The 17500-nt window shown below is 36.9% G+C and overlaps 1 protein-coding gene across 11 annotated transcripts in view; it reads left to right on the top strand.

Annotated features, from left to right (window-relative positions):
• The window catches only part of LOC115214900 (tensin-3), a 930040-nt gene that overhangs the window by 35119 nt on the left and 877421 nt on the right, over positions 1-17500 (top strand). The window lies entirely within an intron of this gene.

Raw genomic sequence — 17500 nt, forward strand, 5'->3', positions numbered from 1 at the left:
AAAATTTTTTAAATAAACTTCTACTTGTGTAAAATTCACACCCAAAGTTTACAGAATTGCCGATATGGCCAGGGGAAAAATGGTTTTCAATTTATTTGTGTTTAGCAGAATTTCACTTACTTATGATTAGATTTTATTAAATTTTCACTAAATAAAAATAATTTCTGTTCAACAGGTATCACATTGAAAGCTATTAAATTACAAAGTGTTTGTGTTCTTTATGATAAACTTTATTTTACATTTCTTACCCACAAGAGATTATATCCGATCTTTAGCATATGTCTTCTCAAATCACGATCGCAGGAAAAGTTGTTTATAATTCTTATCAACAAAAACAAAACTGATAAATATGCACAAGTGTTGCAAAATAAGTTTAATTACCAATAAACATCAGTTTGGATGACACTTTACTCAACTGACAGAGAAAGGTGACTGATGAAACTGATTATGTGAACAGAATTCTAATTGGTTGAAAGTGCCTTCTTGTCTCAAGCTCTGATTTTCTGCCTTTTCTTGTCAGAACCTTTGATACGGAGTATCGAAATTTCACACTTATAAAATGTCAAGCAAACTTTAAAATTTGTCATTACTGTTTTAGCCAGGGGACCAAACTGATAGTTTGGTAACCCCCTAAAATAAACATTAGAAATCAAAAAGAGAAAATAAACAGCTTCGCAAGTTTAACTCAGTGTTTATTGAACAAGAGAGGTGCGAAGTTTAAGAAGCGACTTGTTAGAATGTACACGTCTGTGAGGAGACATAAACAAGAATAGCAAAAATCTACGATACCAAAAGAACTGATAATACATACATTACAAGTGTTCTATGAAGAGAACATAAGATTGCTGCATAATTCAACATGAATGTGAAATGACATTAAACATCGTACAAGGTAAATGAAGGTTTCTGTAGGAATGCTAAGTCATATTCACTTAGTAAGTTTACATGTGCAAGGATGAATTATGATGTTGTTGTCGGTATCAGATGCAGTAAGAGCAGGTTGTGGCTGGTAGTTAGTGGTGAGGAATTTTATTGTCCAAATGCAGAGAAAGCAAGCAATAGCTTCCTGGAGGCAAACGTATGCTAGACTTCCTAAGTAGAGAAAAACTGATCTATTTAAGGAAATTGCTAGGCTCCATTGTGATGGGTAGAAACTCTAAGCAATGTAAAATATGGCCCGGACTGTGATTACCAGCATAAACCTCAAACTTCAAAAAGTAGTTAACCCTTTAATGGTTTTATTAAATTTATACAGAAAATGTAAGCATTATACTGTCCAGTATAAATAAATGTCAACTTCATACTATTTTTTCTGTAAAAACCTATTCTGATATTAAATGAGTCAACTTTCAGTACAAATGTTTACATTTATACATCATTTTTCAAGAAAAATATTTCTAAAAAAATTCTAGAAATGATCTACTCATGTAATTTTATGCACCCACTAAAATTTATTTTTGTTTTTGCAAAAAAAGTCTGTAAATTACTTGGGTTTTTATGGTGTGGTGATCTAAACGAATAGGTATGCTGAATAAGTGCTATTGTTGGTTGTCCATCAGGTTCCAAGTTCACAGCTGAGGCTGGATCTAGGGATCTGTATTAGAGTCCTGTCATAGCAGGTATATATTATATTAGAGGATAAAGCAGAATCAAGGCAGAACAAGTACCGCAAATCAATTAGAATAATTTTATTAGGGTAAGGTGTATTTGAAATCTTACAACCATTTCTGGGATTACTCAAATGGTAGATTAAAATATCCACGCACAGGGTTTTCCATCATTAGAGACAAGGTATGAATATTTTAGACAGATAAAATTGACAGTTTACAAGGAATAAAATATATTCACTGTTTATAAGGAATGAAATAGAAGAATAAAGGAGTAAATACAAGAATATTCTACCTTTACTCTATTCTTCTATTTACTTCTTTATTTTTGCATTTTATTCCTTATAAACTGTGAATCTATTTAATCATTGTAAACTGTAGATTTTCTCTCTCTAAAATATTCATACCTTGTCTCTGATGATGGAATACCCAGTGCATGGAGATGCTAACCTACCACTTGTGTTATCCCAGAAACGGCTGTAAGACTTCAAATACACCTTACCCTAACTAAATTATTCTAAATGACTTGAAATACTCATCCTGCCTTGGTTTTACTTTTTCCTCTAATATAAATATTATACATACATACAACATACATACATACATACATATATATATATATTATATATATATATGAAGAGAGAGAGAGAGAGAGAGAGAGAGAGAGAGAGAGAGAGAGAGATAGATAGATAGATAGATAGATAGACAGATATATGTATGTATACATATAAAGCACAGGAGTGACTGTGTGGTAAGAAGCTTGGTTCCCAACTGCATGGTTTTGGGTTCAGTCCCACTGTGTAACACCTTGCGCAAGTGTCTTCTACTACAGCCTCAGGCTTTGTGAGTGGATTTGGTCGATGGAAACTGAAAGAAGCCTGTTGTATATATATATATGTATGTATGTATGCATGTATGTATGCACCATCACTTGACAACCGATGGTGCATTTATGTCCCTGTAACTTAGTGGTTCATCAAAAAGAAACCAATAGAATAAGTACTAAGGCTTACAAAGAATAAGTCCTGGGGTTGATTTGTTCGACTAAAGGTGGTGCTCCAGTATGGCTGCAGTCAAATGACTGAAACAAGTAAAAGAATAAAAGAACATACATATGTATATATATGATGGACTTCTTTCAGTTTCCAAATATCAACTCCAGTCACAAGGCTTTGGTCAGTCCAAGGTTATTGTAAAAGACACTTGCCCTAAGAGCTACACAGTGGGACTGAACCCAGAAACATGTGGTTGGGAAGCAAACTTCTTACCACTCAGCCACTTCTGTGCCTATTTATAGTTAGCAAGGCCTTAATAATTTTATTTTCTCTGACCCCCAAATCAAAATAATTTTTTTACATATTTTTCTATAAATGGAAATCTCATTTAGATCCCCATGTCTCAGTAATTTTCCTTTCCTTAAAAAATGGTCACAATAGAATGGAATGAGAATCTAAAAAATATAAATTAAATCCATGAAGGGAAGAAAGACAAACAAACAATGAATCAAGTAAAAGCATTGAAAACATGAAGAACTGACGTGAGTCTTAATAATATTCCGGTGAGATTTGAATATCAAAATTGTAGAATATAGATAGAATAATCACTGCTACTACTGCTACACCAACAATAACGACAACAATAATTGCAAAAAAGAACATTATGAATTGACAACATATTTTGTTGTGATGAATAATTTATTTTCACTTGGAGGAAATGTGGTGGTGGTGGTGGTGGTGATGATGATGCTGATGATGAGGATGATGATGATGGTGGTGATGGTTTTGGTGGTGGTGGTGGTTGCGATGGTACTAATGGTGATGGTAGTGGTGATGGTGATGGTGGTGGAGGTGGTGGTGTTGGTGGTGGTAGTGGTGATGGTTGCGATGGTGGCAATGGTGATGGTAGTGGTGATGGTGATGGTGGTGGAGGTGGTAGTGGTGGCGGCGGCGGCGGCGGCAGTGGTGGTGGTAGTGGTGGTCATGGCGATGATTTGGATAGTAATAATAAGAGCAGCAATAAGCATGATGATAGCAATAGTGATGAGTAAAGTGGTAACGATGGTGTTAACCATGATGGGGTAGAATGGATGGTGTTGATGTTGTCATTGTTGATGCTGTTGTTGTTGTTGTTGGTGGTGGTGGTGGTAGTGACGAGGATGAGGCAAATGATGATGATGATGAGAAGGTGGAAAACGATAAGGGTACCAACAACGACAACAACAACAATATTAATGTGATGCTGGTGGTTGTGGTGGTGGTGGAGATGGCAGAGGTGATATATAAATAAACAAATAAAGAACGGCAGTGATAGAAATTGGAATTTTCCAAACTGAATAGGAAGAGGAAGAAGAGGAAGCCAAAGATTGTGAGATAATACGAAGGTAAACTAACATTGGAATCTATCACTTGAATCATGCAAATCAATAAACATGGCATTATCGGAGCAGATCAAGAGACCAATGCAACAAAACATGAAGATCCACTTCCAAATGGTTTTCACTTAATCCATTCTAATGAAATATAACAGAAGCAATAATCTGTTCTAATGAAACAGAACTGAAGTGATCTTCTCGCCTTCCATCTATGTTAATATTAAAGGACTTGGTAAACTCTATGCCTGTTTTACTGTATTTATTCCTCGCATGAAGTGTCCCTCCCACCACTATACACTTCTTTCTCTCTTTTTCATCCTACAGAGCAATATTTTCTGGAGATTCTTCCATTCTATTTTTATTTAACTCATTCAGTTACCATTCTATTTCATTTTACTTTACTGAACTCCAAAAACTCAAGCCATTATGGGCGACTCTATGTTTTTGACTTAATTAAAAAAAGGCAGCTAAATCTTCCTTAAATCATGAATCAGAATTTTAAAATTTGCATAAAAACAAAAGAGAGAGAAAGGAAGGATATAGCGTGTAGTGTCATCCTAGATACACTCTGTGGTGGTGCATGGTTTAGTGGTTAGAGGTGTTGGATTCATGATCGTAAGATTGTGGTTTCAATTCCTGGACAGGGCAATGTGTTGTGTTTTTGAGCAAAACACTTCATTTCATGTTGTTCCAGTCCACTCAGCTGGCAAAAATGAATAATCCTGTGACGGACTGGCATCCTTTCCAGGTGTGGGAATAAATATGCTATGGAAACTGGGAAACCAGCTCTTATGAGTCAGGATGACTCAAGAAGGAGATTTACTTTTACTTAGACACATTATAATTGTTTGAAAGGTTTTTTTCATCATAAAGTTGATTTCTTGATCAAGGCTACTCTGGAGCAATACTGCAATGACAACATGAACCACACCAACACAGAGGGGTCCTCTATACAGTTATTCAAGATGCTAGAAACAGGAGCCACGTCTCCCCCAAATCACATTCTGCTGTCTTAAAAGGCAGAAAGAAAGACTGAGACTTAAATACACTCACCACCAATACCCCACCACCACCACCACCGCTGCCACCACCATCACCATTACCACCACCACCACCATCATCATCACTACTGTTATTTAACAGCCATGTTCCAAGTTAGCATGGGTTGGATAGTTTGACAGCATCCAATGCATCCAAGGACTGCATTGTGCTCCTGTGACTGTTTTGGCATGGCTTCTATGGCTGGATACCCTTCCTGGCACCAATCGCTTTGCAACATGTACTGGGTGATTTTCTTCATGCAACCAATACCAGTGAGAGTACAATTCAGCTTGCAGGACCACAAACCCCAGGGAGGCAACTTCATGCTTGGAAATGAGGAGTAAAGAAAGAAGAAGTATGAGAGAAAGGGGCTGAAGCAGAACAGGTTTCTTGCTGTACAGAATGCACATGACTACTCACATCTCAGAGGTTAAGTTGGGAGTGATCATGTGGAGCTAGAAAGCAATAAAACCGAAAAAGTGGTGATGAGATCAGTGTGAACCCTTAAGATACAAAATGGGTAGGAATGATCCCCATAGTTTCTCAATAATTTCTTTAAAAAATAATCACAAAAAATGGAAAGAGAATCTAAAAAAATAAGATCCATGAAAGGAAGAAAGACAAGCAATGAATTGAATAAAAGCATTTAATATATAAAGAACTGACGTGAGTCTTAATAATATTTCAGTGAGATTCGAATGTCAAAATTGTCGGAGGAAGATAGAATAATCACTGCCACTATCACTAGACCAATAATAACAGAGGGAACAGGAGTGAGTTTGGAGTACGGAGTAGATGTGTAATAGTGCAAAAATGTAGGATGGTCATGGTCGACATACCATTTTAATCATAGGTCTAAGCACTTGCTTAGGGAATTTAACACCAACCATAAACACAATGAGCTAATCCTTTAGCATTCAGATTTCTTTGTCAAATGTATTTTCTTAATTATTCACAATGTCTTGAATTAATCATGCATTATCTCAAAGCATTGAGATTTCAACGATGTGATTGTTTATTCTTAGAATGACATTGTAGGATAGGTGTGAGAGGTTGGATCTAAGATAACACTGGTAGAATATTTGGGCTGAATATGGTCAGATTAAATGATAAAGGGTTAAATTAGCTAGAAATGGAAGCCAGATCACATCTTTTATTTTGAAAAAGATCAAAAGTATCCCCACTTCAAAGAAAGGACATGTTGCACAATGTAGTCCAAAATAAACAACAACAGCCTTAACAGTGACAACAACAACAACAGTGACTCCAAAACCTCCAAAATGTCTTTTACTATGCATCACATGACCCAGATATGGTATCTCTGTAATTACTTCTGTCTGAGGCATCACCTTTCTGTTGACTATAATGCAGTCATTGTCCCTTTTTGAACAATCAGATTCCCTATATGGGTGACAAGGCCATATCTTATTCTTTCAGATATTTTAAGCATCTTCTCGGCAATTCCTGATGGGTCAGAAACTTTCCCAGTTTTTATATCCTTAATTGCTTTAACTATCATGCTTCTATCAATTTGGTTAGCTGGTCCCTCTGTTGGGTCCACATTAGGTTGATTCTCCTTCTCTCATGCATTCTCCACATCTAGCAGCCTTTCATAATGACACTTCCACACCTATTTCTTTGCAGAATTATTAAGTGCAAGTGTACTGTCATTCATTCAAACACACTTCCCTCCTACAACATCACAATTTTCTCTGTCTTGCAATCTGGAACCCCTCATTCCTCTGGTCCTCACACTACAGAACATTGGCAAACTCCTTCCTGTCAGCTTCTTCCCTAGCCAAATATACCTGTTACCCCCCTTCTCTTCTTGCTACTTGTTATAGTTCTCTGCTACCCTAACTCTTCCTGTCCTTCCAGACCTATTTCTTTGCACTTATGACCCTGCCTACTATATTCTTCCACTACTATGTCACCCTAGGTCTGGCTGGGACTTGGCACCATTCACAAATTTGGACTGTGGTTCTCAGTAAATTGTCCTGTGGAAACTTCCAGTTGTCCTCCATGTTACATGTTTACCATTTACTCTCCCTCTCACCAGATGTATCAATTAGGACATCCCTAAATTTCTGACTATTCAAAAGACTCTTAAGCTTACAAATTCTTCTTTTCTAGGCTGGTCTGCCTCTTTGAATCCTTCTAACCTGAGGTCTGAAGTCATTAACGACTAATCTGTTGAGCAGTACATTCTTCCCTTGTGAAGGGTCTTTGTGTTTATGAGTAAACAATATTCCATTTCCTAGTGGAAGCACTCCGTCGGTTACGACGATGAAGGTTCCGGTTGATCCAATCAACGGAACAGCCTGCTCCTGAAATTAACGTGTAAGTGGCTGAGCACTCCACAGACACGTGTACCCTTAACGTAGTTCTCGGGGATATTCAGTGTGACACAGAGAGTGACAAGGCCGGCCCTTTGAAATACAGGTACAACAGAAACAGGAATAAGAGTGAGAGAAAGTTGTGGTGAAAGAGTACAGCAGGGATCACCACCATCCCCTGCCGGAGCCTCGTGGAGCTTTAGGTGTTTTTGCTCAATAAACACTCACAACGCCTGGTCTGGGAATCGAAACCGCGATCCTATGACCGCGAGTCCGCTGCCCTCCACTGCATTTCTTAGTGAGCATGTAGTCAATCTGGTTACCAGATCGATAGGTTATCAAATGACTGGCTGGTTTCCTGAAGCTGGTTTTGCAGATCATTAGGTTATTTGCATCGCAAAACTCCAGCAGCCGTTTCCTCCTCATTATTGGAACTACCATCATTTATTTGTGTCACACTTGCTGCATATACCAAAAGAGGGTGTGGTATACAACCATTGTTAATATACAGATGAATGATAACTGATTAGTGAATTAGTTAATTATTTGATAGGCACTCTTCAATCACATTTCAGTGCTAAGTGTGCAAACTGTGACATTTGTATTGTAGTAGTATCATTGAGTGAGCACTGGAATGGATGGAAGGTGGGGTGGACAGAAGGAAGGTTACCAGAAGGGAGGTCTCCAGGAGAGAAGAGAGGTTTCTGATAGAGACAAAAGGTTTCTGGAAGAGAAGAGAGGGTTTCCTGTAGAGAATAGAGGTCTCTGGTACTGAAAAGGAGTTTCCAGTAGAGACGAACGGTACTGAAAAGGGGTTTCTGATAGACAACAACAGTTTCCAGTAGAGAATAGATGTTTCTGGTTTTAGGTAGAGAAGTTTCTGGTACAGGTGGTGGGAGCCAAAATGGTTGGATGCATCGTGAGCGAGAGAGTGAGTGAGTGAAGACTCAAGGCAATATTACAAGGGAATCAAACAGCTTTATGAGAGAGAGAGAAAATACATAAATTGTCAATGCGCAGGAGTGGCTGTGTGGTAAGTAGCTTGTTTACCAGCCACATGGTTCCAGGTTCAGGCCCACTGCGTGGCATCTTGGGCAAGTGTCTTCTGTTATAGCCCCAGGCTGACCAATGCCTTGCGAGTGGATTTGGTAGACGGAAACTGAAAGAAGCCTGTCGTATATATGTATATATATATATGTATGTGTATGTGTGTGTGTTTGTGTGTCTGTGTTTGTCCCCCTAGCATTGCTTGACAACCGATGCTGGTGTGTTTACGTCCCCGTCACTTAGCGGTTCGGCAAAAAGAGACCGATAGAATAAGTACTGGGCTTACAAAGAATAAGTCCCGGGGTCGATTTGCTCGACTAAAGGCGGTGCTCCAGCATGGCCGCAGTCAAATGACTGAAACAAGTAAAAGAGTAAAGAGTAAGTCAAAAAGCAACCTACATTGGATGAAATATTATAATTATCACAAAAAAGACAGGATAACTATATATATATATATATATATATTATATATATATATATATATTATTTTTGAACTTATATATTTTTATCTTTTCTCTTCTATTCTAATAAATTATCATTGTTTCTTTTCAACTTTATATGGATTCAAAACTAACAATAAATGACCACATGAAAATCATCAAAGTTGTTGTTATGTACATAATGCAGGAAACTTAATAGAAAGATGCTGCTACCAAGTTCAAAGCTAACATCTTAACAATTTTGTTGAGGTCATCTATCATTAATTTTCAATCCATAGTGAGATGAAGAGGAAAAATAATTAGATTACAAGAGAAAAATATATAGTATATATATATATGTATGTGTTTATATATGTGTGTGTGTGTATGTGCATATATATATATACACACACACACACACACACACACACACACACACACACACACACACACACACATATATATATATATATATATAGTGTGTGTGGGAGAATGCAAAGTAAGCATAGTATTGATATCACAGTGCAGTGCTCAGATATTTGAGAACTTAATTCCAACTCGTTTATCTTGGGTTAGTGCCTCTGGTGTTGAAAGTTGTCTATAAGAACAATCCTTATCACACTGTTAGGGAGGTAGAAAGATAAATACAAGTAGGCTTAATGTGTATATTTTCATGGAATACAACAGAGTATAAGAAAAAGAAACACAGTAAATGAAAGGAGTTATATAATAGTCTTATCTTAACAGCTGTTTCAGGAATATCATGGCTTATGCTGTAACTATGTTCATATGCTGTAACTATGGTCATACATAATAATACCCATGATGTCAAAGGTGTGTGTAGCATCACCAGTTCCAATGGATTTGTTTGGCATTTACTATTTTTCTTCCACTGAGGTTAACCTGTCATTGCCTAACAAATCCATAGGAACTAATATTATCATACACACCCATGACATTATGGGTTTTTATTATATATAAATGTGGTTACAGCATAAGACATGGTGAGCTTGAGAAAAGCTATTAAGATAATTCTGTAAATTTACTTTATTTCTTTTTTCCATACTCTGTATTTTGTATTGTCAAGAAAAAATATATATTCAGCCTATTTGTGTTCATCTGCCTTTCTACCTATATATATACATGCAGGGTGCAGTGAATATGTTATCATCTAAATTATGCAACTAGAAAAGCACTCGGAGAGCGCAGACTTCCACCAAGCAGCTCATTTTCCCCCCATATACACATATGCTGAAAATCGCCCAATTTTCCAAACCAATGCCGGCAAAAATATAACCTCCTTGGCAGGGTTAAAAAAAAAAACAGACTGGAAGAGATACACAGACATGCAGGAAATAAATAGACACCTTTAATTTTCAAAATCTTATATTTGATATTAATTGGTTGAAGGAAAGGTCATCTTCTAGCTGCTCGTCCATAATACCCAAGCTTATGCAGATATGTAACACATGTTCTTGGACTAACTTCAAGCTGTTTTGCAATGTTAAAAGCCTTCGAATGGGGTTCATTTTCCACAATTCTCTTCAAACAGCAAAGCTACTTTCTGAGGGCCCAGGTTGGCTGAGATGAGAATCTGTTGATTCTTTTCCTTGGCTCTTGAATTGCACTATAATTCTATTAACAGTAGCAAGAGGAATTTGAAGATTTTTTGGCAATTTTTCACTGGCTAAGACCAGCCTCAGATTGCCCAGTGATATGACCTCTTTGAAAATCTGACAGTTCTGCTGAATTTTTTGTGCGTAGCATGGTCACTCTTTGCAAATGTTCAATATAATGGCACCTGGAATGAAAAAGAATAATTACATTGTAAATTCTGCACCGCTGAAAACATATTAAGACACTTAAATCAGAAATTTTGAAAATTAAAGGTGTCTATTTACTTCCTGCATGTCTGTGTATTTCAAAGAATTGGAAAATTCTGCCTATTCTTGACTAACTTGATATCTTTCCAGCTTATCATATAAGGTCAAAGGAGGATAACTCTTTTACCTTTTTACTTTTTATTTTTTATATTTTAGTTTTTGTTTTCATTTTCCATTTTTTGTTTTCCATTTTCTGTTTTTTACTTTCTGCATTTTCTATATGCTGCCTTCTCAGTTTTTTTTTTACATTTCTTCTATTATTCAAATTTTTTAGTTCGTTATGATATGTGGTTTGCACCTGAAGAATATGTTTGAGTATTTCTCAACATATGAAACTATTAGTAGTGCTTAAATACATGTATTGTGCCCTTTAAATAAATAATATTTATTTCTCACCAGATGGTGTACGTTTTTTGTTGAATTCTCTATCATGGAACAGCAAATTATATATATTATATATTATATATATATATATATATGTATGTAGTTAATCCAAACATGAAAACACAAAGAGAAAACACAACAACGCGAGGACGTGGAACAAGTATAGTGTTATTGGACGCTCAGGAAAGGAAAGAAGGAAGGAGGATTTAACGTTTCGAGCGGAGCTCTTCGTCAGAAACATAGGAAAAGGAAAGATCCAAGGCAGGGAAGACGGAGAAAAAAAAATCACCAACAATACACACGCGGTCACATTTTTGATATATATATATTATATCTATTATATAAAATCCGTTCTGTCTGTGTGTGTGTGTGTGTGTGTGTGTGTCTTCTGGGATCTTGGGCATCCTCCATCCGATTGCGCTCAGATTTGATATGTAGATACTGATGGTTTCAAGGAATGTATAAGTCTTGGAGAAATTGCAAAAATCGATTCCAGGAGAGAATGTGATCGATAAAGCTGTTTTTGTCCTGCTTTTCTTCCGTCAACCTGTACATAACTGCACCTTCCATTTTTTGTTGTTTTTGTACAGCTTAAAGGCACGTTTCTTTCCTGCCAAGCTTACTGTTTAAACCATGTTTGTGTTCTCCCAGTCAACAGCCTTATCGTTACTGGTACTTTAAACTCTTCGGTTGCATATTTGTGTGAATAAAATCGTTTTTCTTTAGAATAGAAAAACAGTCTATCTTTATTTCTTCTTTTGCTGGTGTCTCAAATTTAGGTTAAATCAGTGTTTCTCAAAGGGGAGGCCTATGGGACGGTCGGACAAGTTGTTTTGAGAAGATTTGGTTTAACTGTTTGACAACTCAGCACCAGCCATTGGACGGGGGTAGGGGTGGGGGGCATTTTGCTCGTTTTATATATATGCTTACATTTGTGGATGGGTTTCTTTTCCTTGTTAAGTCTTCTCCAGTGTCATGAATTATCAGTGAATATGGCCTTTGTCATATTTTGCTAGAGAAGTAGCATCTTGAGTTCAGTCTTGACCATTTTATACCAAGTCTTTTCTGGTGTTCCTCTTCATATTCTCCATTCATTTTGAGTGTGTGACTCTTCTGTAAGCAGCTTTCATCTTTCATACGTATCATATGCCCATACCAACATACCAACGTAGACTTCTCTCTTGCACTCCACATCTAATTCATTTTATATTTAGTTTTTCTCTCAGCTCATTAATATTCCATCATATCTGCACATTATAGAGAACGAGAGAGCAAGAGGTGGGCGAGAGAGTGAAAGAGCTATGTGTATAAATGTGGATTATATATATATATATATTTATATGTGTGTGTTTACTGCATTGCATTTACGTATACATTTGTACATGTAAGTTCGTTATCGTCATTATATTATGTGTGTGTGTATACATATATTTAAATACACACGCATAACACACACACAACTATATATATATATGTATATGTGTATATATATACATGTATACACAATTACACTCATATATACATTTCTATAGTTTCCTCTCTTTCTGTTGTGTGTTCCTCTTTCACTGCGTATATGTGTGTGTACATACATATATATGTGCACGTCCACATGCACACACACACACACATGCCCACACACATGCACGCATGCTCATACATACATGTACACACACACAAATGCTTATATTTCAATGCCTTTTATTTCTTTAAACTGTTGCTTACACTTTCTAATTTTCTTCTCCTAAGAGAACGTAATAAACTGTTTATTCAAACGAACATTTTCTCCTTCTTTTCTTGTTTACTGTCTTCAATCTATAAAGTAGAAAATGAAAATTAACTATAATAATATTTTATACTAACTCTGTTCATATACAGTGGATGTAAATATTTTCTAATCGATTTTCAAGTTGATTTGAGAGATTCATGTGGATGAAATAGTAAAGAATAAATAATAGTGGTAGGATTAGAAGAAGAGAGGCAAGAGCTAGTGAGAGAGAGAGAGAGAGAGAGAGAGAGAGAGAGAGAGAGAAAGAGAGAGAGAGAGAAAGAGAGAGAGAGAGAGAAAGAGAGGAGACAAACAGAGAGAGAAAGAGAGAGAGAGAGATGCAGCGTTATGTAGGAATTTTAAATTACAGGATATGAAAGCATAAAACCTTTGATATTGCTGCTTGTGCAAAGTGTATGTATGTAAGTATATGGGTATATCTTTGTGAGTGTGTGTGTAGTATGTATGCGTATATGCACCGGTTATTTTTCAAATTTCTCACAAATAAAGAACGATCCGGTGTCTAACTCAAAAACAAGGTACTTACATTGGGATTTAGAAAACATCAACAGGGTAGCCTTACGTACATGTATGTATGTATGTATGCATGTATGCATGTATGTATGCATGTATGCATGTATGTATGTATGTATGTATGTATGTATGTATGCCTGTGAGTATCTGTGTATACATGTATATTCCAGTTTATTTTCCAAACTTTTTGCTGATGGAGATAAACTGTTGGTTTCTTAACCAGAAACAAGGTTCTTTTATTGGGGATTTAGCATCAATGCATGTGTGTGTGTGTGTGTGTGGTGTGTGTGTGTGTGTGTGAGCATAAAGTTCTTGTATTGATTTAAATAAATGAGGGTCCCATTTGTTTGATCTCTTCCTTATAAATTGTTGAGTTATTTCCATGACATTTGCATCCTTAATGTAATTGAAAAGCAGCATCAATTTCATACTGTGTATACAAAACTCATTTCTTGAATCGCAGTATTCTGTCTATAAAATGTCCTTTTGCAAGGGATAGGTCAATGTAAAACTAATGGCATAAACATCTTCCTGGAAAAAAAAAAATGTGTATGCATGTATGCAAGTATGTGTGTGCCCGTGTGCATATGTGTGTATGTATACATCATCATCATCATCATTTAACGTCCATTCTCCATGCTAGCATGGGTTGGACGGTTCGACCGGGGATCTGGGAAGCCAGTGGCTGCACCAAGTTCCAATCTGATCTGGCAAAGCTTCTACAGCTGGATGCCCTTCCTAACGCCAACCACTCTGAGAGTGTAGTGGGTGCTTTTACATGCCACCAGCACGAGGGCCAGTCAGATGGTACTGGCAATGGCCATGCTCAAATGGTGATTTTTACGTGCCACCAGCACAGGAGCCAGTCCAGCGGCACTGGCTACAACCTCGCTCAAATGTTTTTTCATGTGTCACTGGCACAAGTGCCAGTAAGGCAGTAACAATCATGCTCAAATGGTGCTTTTTACATGCCACTGGCATGGAAGCTAGTTAGCTGCTCTGGCAACGATTATGCTTGGATGGTGCTCATAGCACTCCACTAGTACAGATGCCAGTCATTGAATTTGATTTCGATTTCGATTTCACTTGCCTCAACAGGTCTTCGCAAGCAGAGTTTAGTGTCCAATGAAGAAATGGTATGCATCACATATATATGCATATGGATATATATATAAAGTAAAAAGTTATCTTCTTGAGTCATACTGACACATAAGGGCCGGTTTCCTGGTTTCCACAACATATAAATTCCCCACCTTGATGGGATGGCAGCCTGCCACAAGATTCCTCATTTTTGCCAGCTGAGTGGACCGGAGCAATGCAAAATATAGTGTTTTACTCAAGAACAAAACACATCACCCAGTCCAAGAATCGAAACCATAATCTTATGATCATGAGTCTAACACACTAATCACTAAGCCACACACCTCTACAAAAGCAAAATTAAATCCACAGGAATTTGAACTTTGAACATAAAGGTGGACAGAATGTTGCCAGACACTGGTCGGCATGGTAACGATTCTGCAGCTCACTGCCTCATGGATATATACAGGAACTAAGCAAGCAGGAACTTCCTAAGAGTCAGCTTCATTCATTTAAATGATGTGTTTAATTCCTGAGAAAGCATGAAAGTCAACTAGATGTTAGCTATTCCCAATGTTCTGCAAAATTAACAGAAAAAATGTATATATATACATATACATACATGCATACATACATGCCATACATATACATATATACATACATACATACATACATACATACATACATTGATTGTCAATAATACTATATTTGTTCCACGTCCTCGCGTTGTTGTTTTTTTTGTGCTTTCTTGTTTGGATAACTATATATATATATATATATATATTATTATATATATATATATATATATGAAAGCACCCACTACACTCACACAGAGTGGTTGGCATTAGGAAGAGCATCCAGCCGTAGAAACACCCAGCATCAGACTGGCCTGATGCGGCCTTCCAGCTTCACAAACCCCAGTTGAACCGCCCAACCCATGCTAGCATGGAAAGCGGACGCTAAATGATGATGATGCTGATGATGATATACATATCAAACATACATACAAGATGCAGCAGAAAAACATCCCACGTTTTGCATAGTCTTAAGTGTAGCACTAGTGCAGTTAGGTAAATTACTATGGTGACTTAATATAACTAAGGTTTTATGGGTTTTTTTCAATTGAAATCATTGTTTGGACTGGTGCACGCCTGCTGAAATGTTTATGAAGAATAGTGAATGTGATACTATTCACTACATCCTGTTGTGTGTGTGGTGTGTGTGGTGTGTGTGTGTGTGTGTGTGTGTGTGTGTGCGTGTGTGTGCATGTGTATTTTGTATTTGCCATGAAATAATGCTGCAGTTTTGATAAACTGTAACTATTTCGAAAAATAGTATCACCCTAATATGAAATCACCTTACTAATCTCTAACACATACTATATAGTAAGCAATATTGAATTCTCTTCATACAACAAACAAATCAAATATGACAGTGACAATGAGCAGAGACGTAACTGAGAGAGCCAAAAATACATTTTATATAACTGATGAATTACCCTCATCAGCTACCAATCAGATATCATCATGATTTCAACACCTTAAGGCAGGGTTACTACTTTTGATGGTGTGAAACAATATTAAAAAGTATTGTATCACAATGGAAATAGTCATGCTCAAAATGCAGAAAAGGAGTAGATATAAACTCTGCTGTTTTGCCTATTGTTAGCTTTGGACATAGAAGAGCTGTAATAGAATCAAAGGCATTGAGACAATACATGTTAACAGCACAATAGCTATATACTCTCTTAAATGCATAGTTGACTCATTAGAAGTAGTTGATGGTTTGTTACCTAGGTAACATCATTTGCAGAGGAAGTGATTGTTCTGAAAGAAGAGTATCCAGAATAAAAACTTGGAGAAAGTTTAAGGAGCTGACAAAGATGGCCTTTTCACTCAGGTAGAAGGGCGAATGGATTGTATGATGCTTGTATCAGACTTGCAATACCCCCATTTAGTGAGACATGGGATTTGAATGCAGAAAACTCATGAAAGCAAGAAAGGAGTAAGACAATCATACTCTTTAAAGTCACAGGTGATAGGAAAGACATTCAGCCAAATAACACATATCAGCACCAATCTGTGGAAGCAATGACTTATCAAACCCCTGCTATTATAGAAAGCAGAAATGAAATGATGATGAAGATGATATATATATATATATATATATGTGTGTGTGTGTGTGTGTGTGTATACATATATACAAGGTGGTGGGGACTGAAAAGTTCTTGGCTTTGGTGGGTAAAAGAAAATACAGGAGTATACTCTTTTACTCTTTTACTCTTTTACTTGTTTCAGTCATTTGACTGCGGCCATGCTGGAGCACCACCTTTAATCAAGCAACTCGACTCCGGGACTTATGCTTTTGTAAGCCCAGTACTTATTCTATCGGTCTCTTTTGCTGAACCGCTAAGTAACAGGGACATAAACACACCAGCATCGGTTATCAAGCAATGCTGGGGGGACAAACACAGACACACAAACACACACATGCATATATATATATATATATATATACGACGGGCTTCTTTCAGTTTCCGTCTACCAAATCCACTCACAAGGCTTTGGTTGGCCCGAGGCTATAGTAGAAGACACTTGTCCAAGGTGCCATGCAGTGGTTGGTAAACAAGCTACTTACCACACAGCCACTCCTGCGCCTATGATTATGATTTTATTCAACATATTCTCCTCTTAGATTCACACACTTATTGCATTGGTCTTTCAATTTTTCTAAGCCCTGTAAAAGAACTCAGAAGGTTGGTCCTCCAGCAAGGCTTTTTGTGATGCCCTTTAAGTCAGAAACTTTTCAGCACCCCCCACCCCCTCATATGTATGTATACAGGAGAAGGAAAACTGATATAACGTCTGTAACTTCATTTGTATGTAATGATGTAGACAAGTTGTTCTTTTTGGACAAGTGCATACATTGTTTCGAGAGTAGGATTGGCACTCACTTTAAAAAGATTCAGATTCAAGAGCAAGCATCATTTGATTCTTAACATCTCTATTATCTGTTGCATGACATAGCTGGCCA

Source organism: Octopus sinensis, linkage group LG8 (genome assembly GCF_006345805.1).
Source record: "Octopus sinensis linkage group LG8, ASM634580v1, whole genome shotgun sequence".
Lineage (NCBI taxonomy): Eukaryota > Metazoa > Mollusca > Cephalopoda > Octopoda > Octopodidae > Octopus > Octopus sinensis.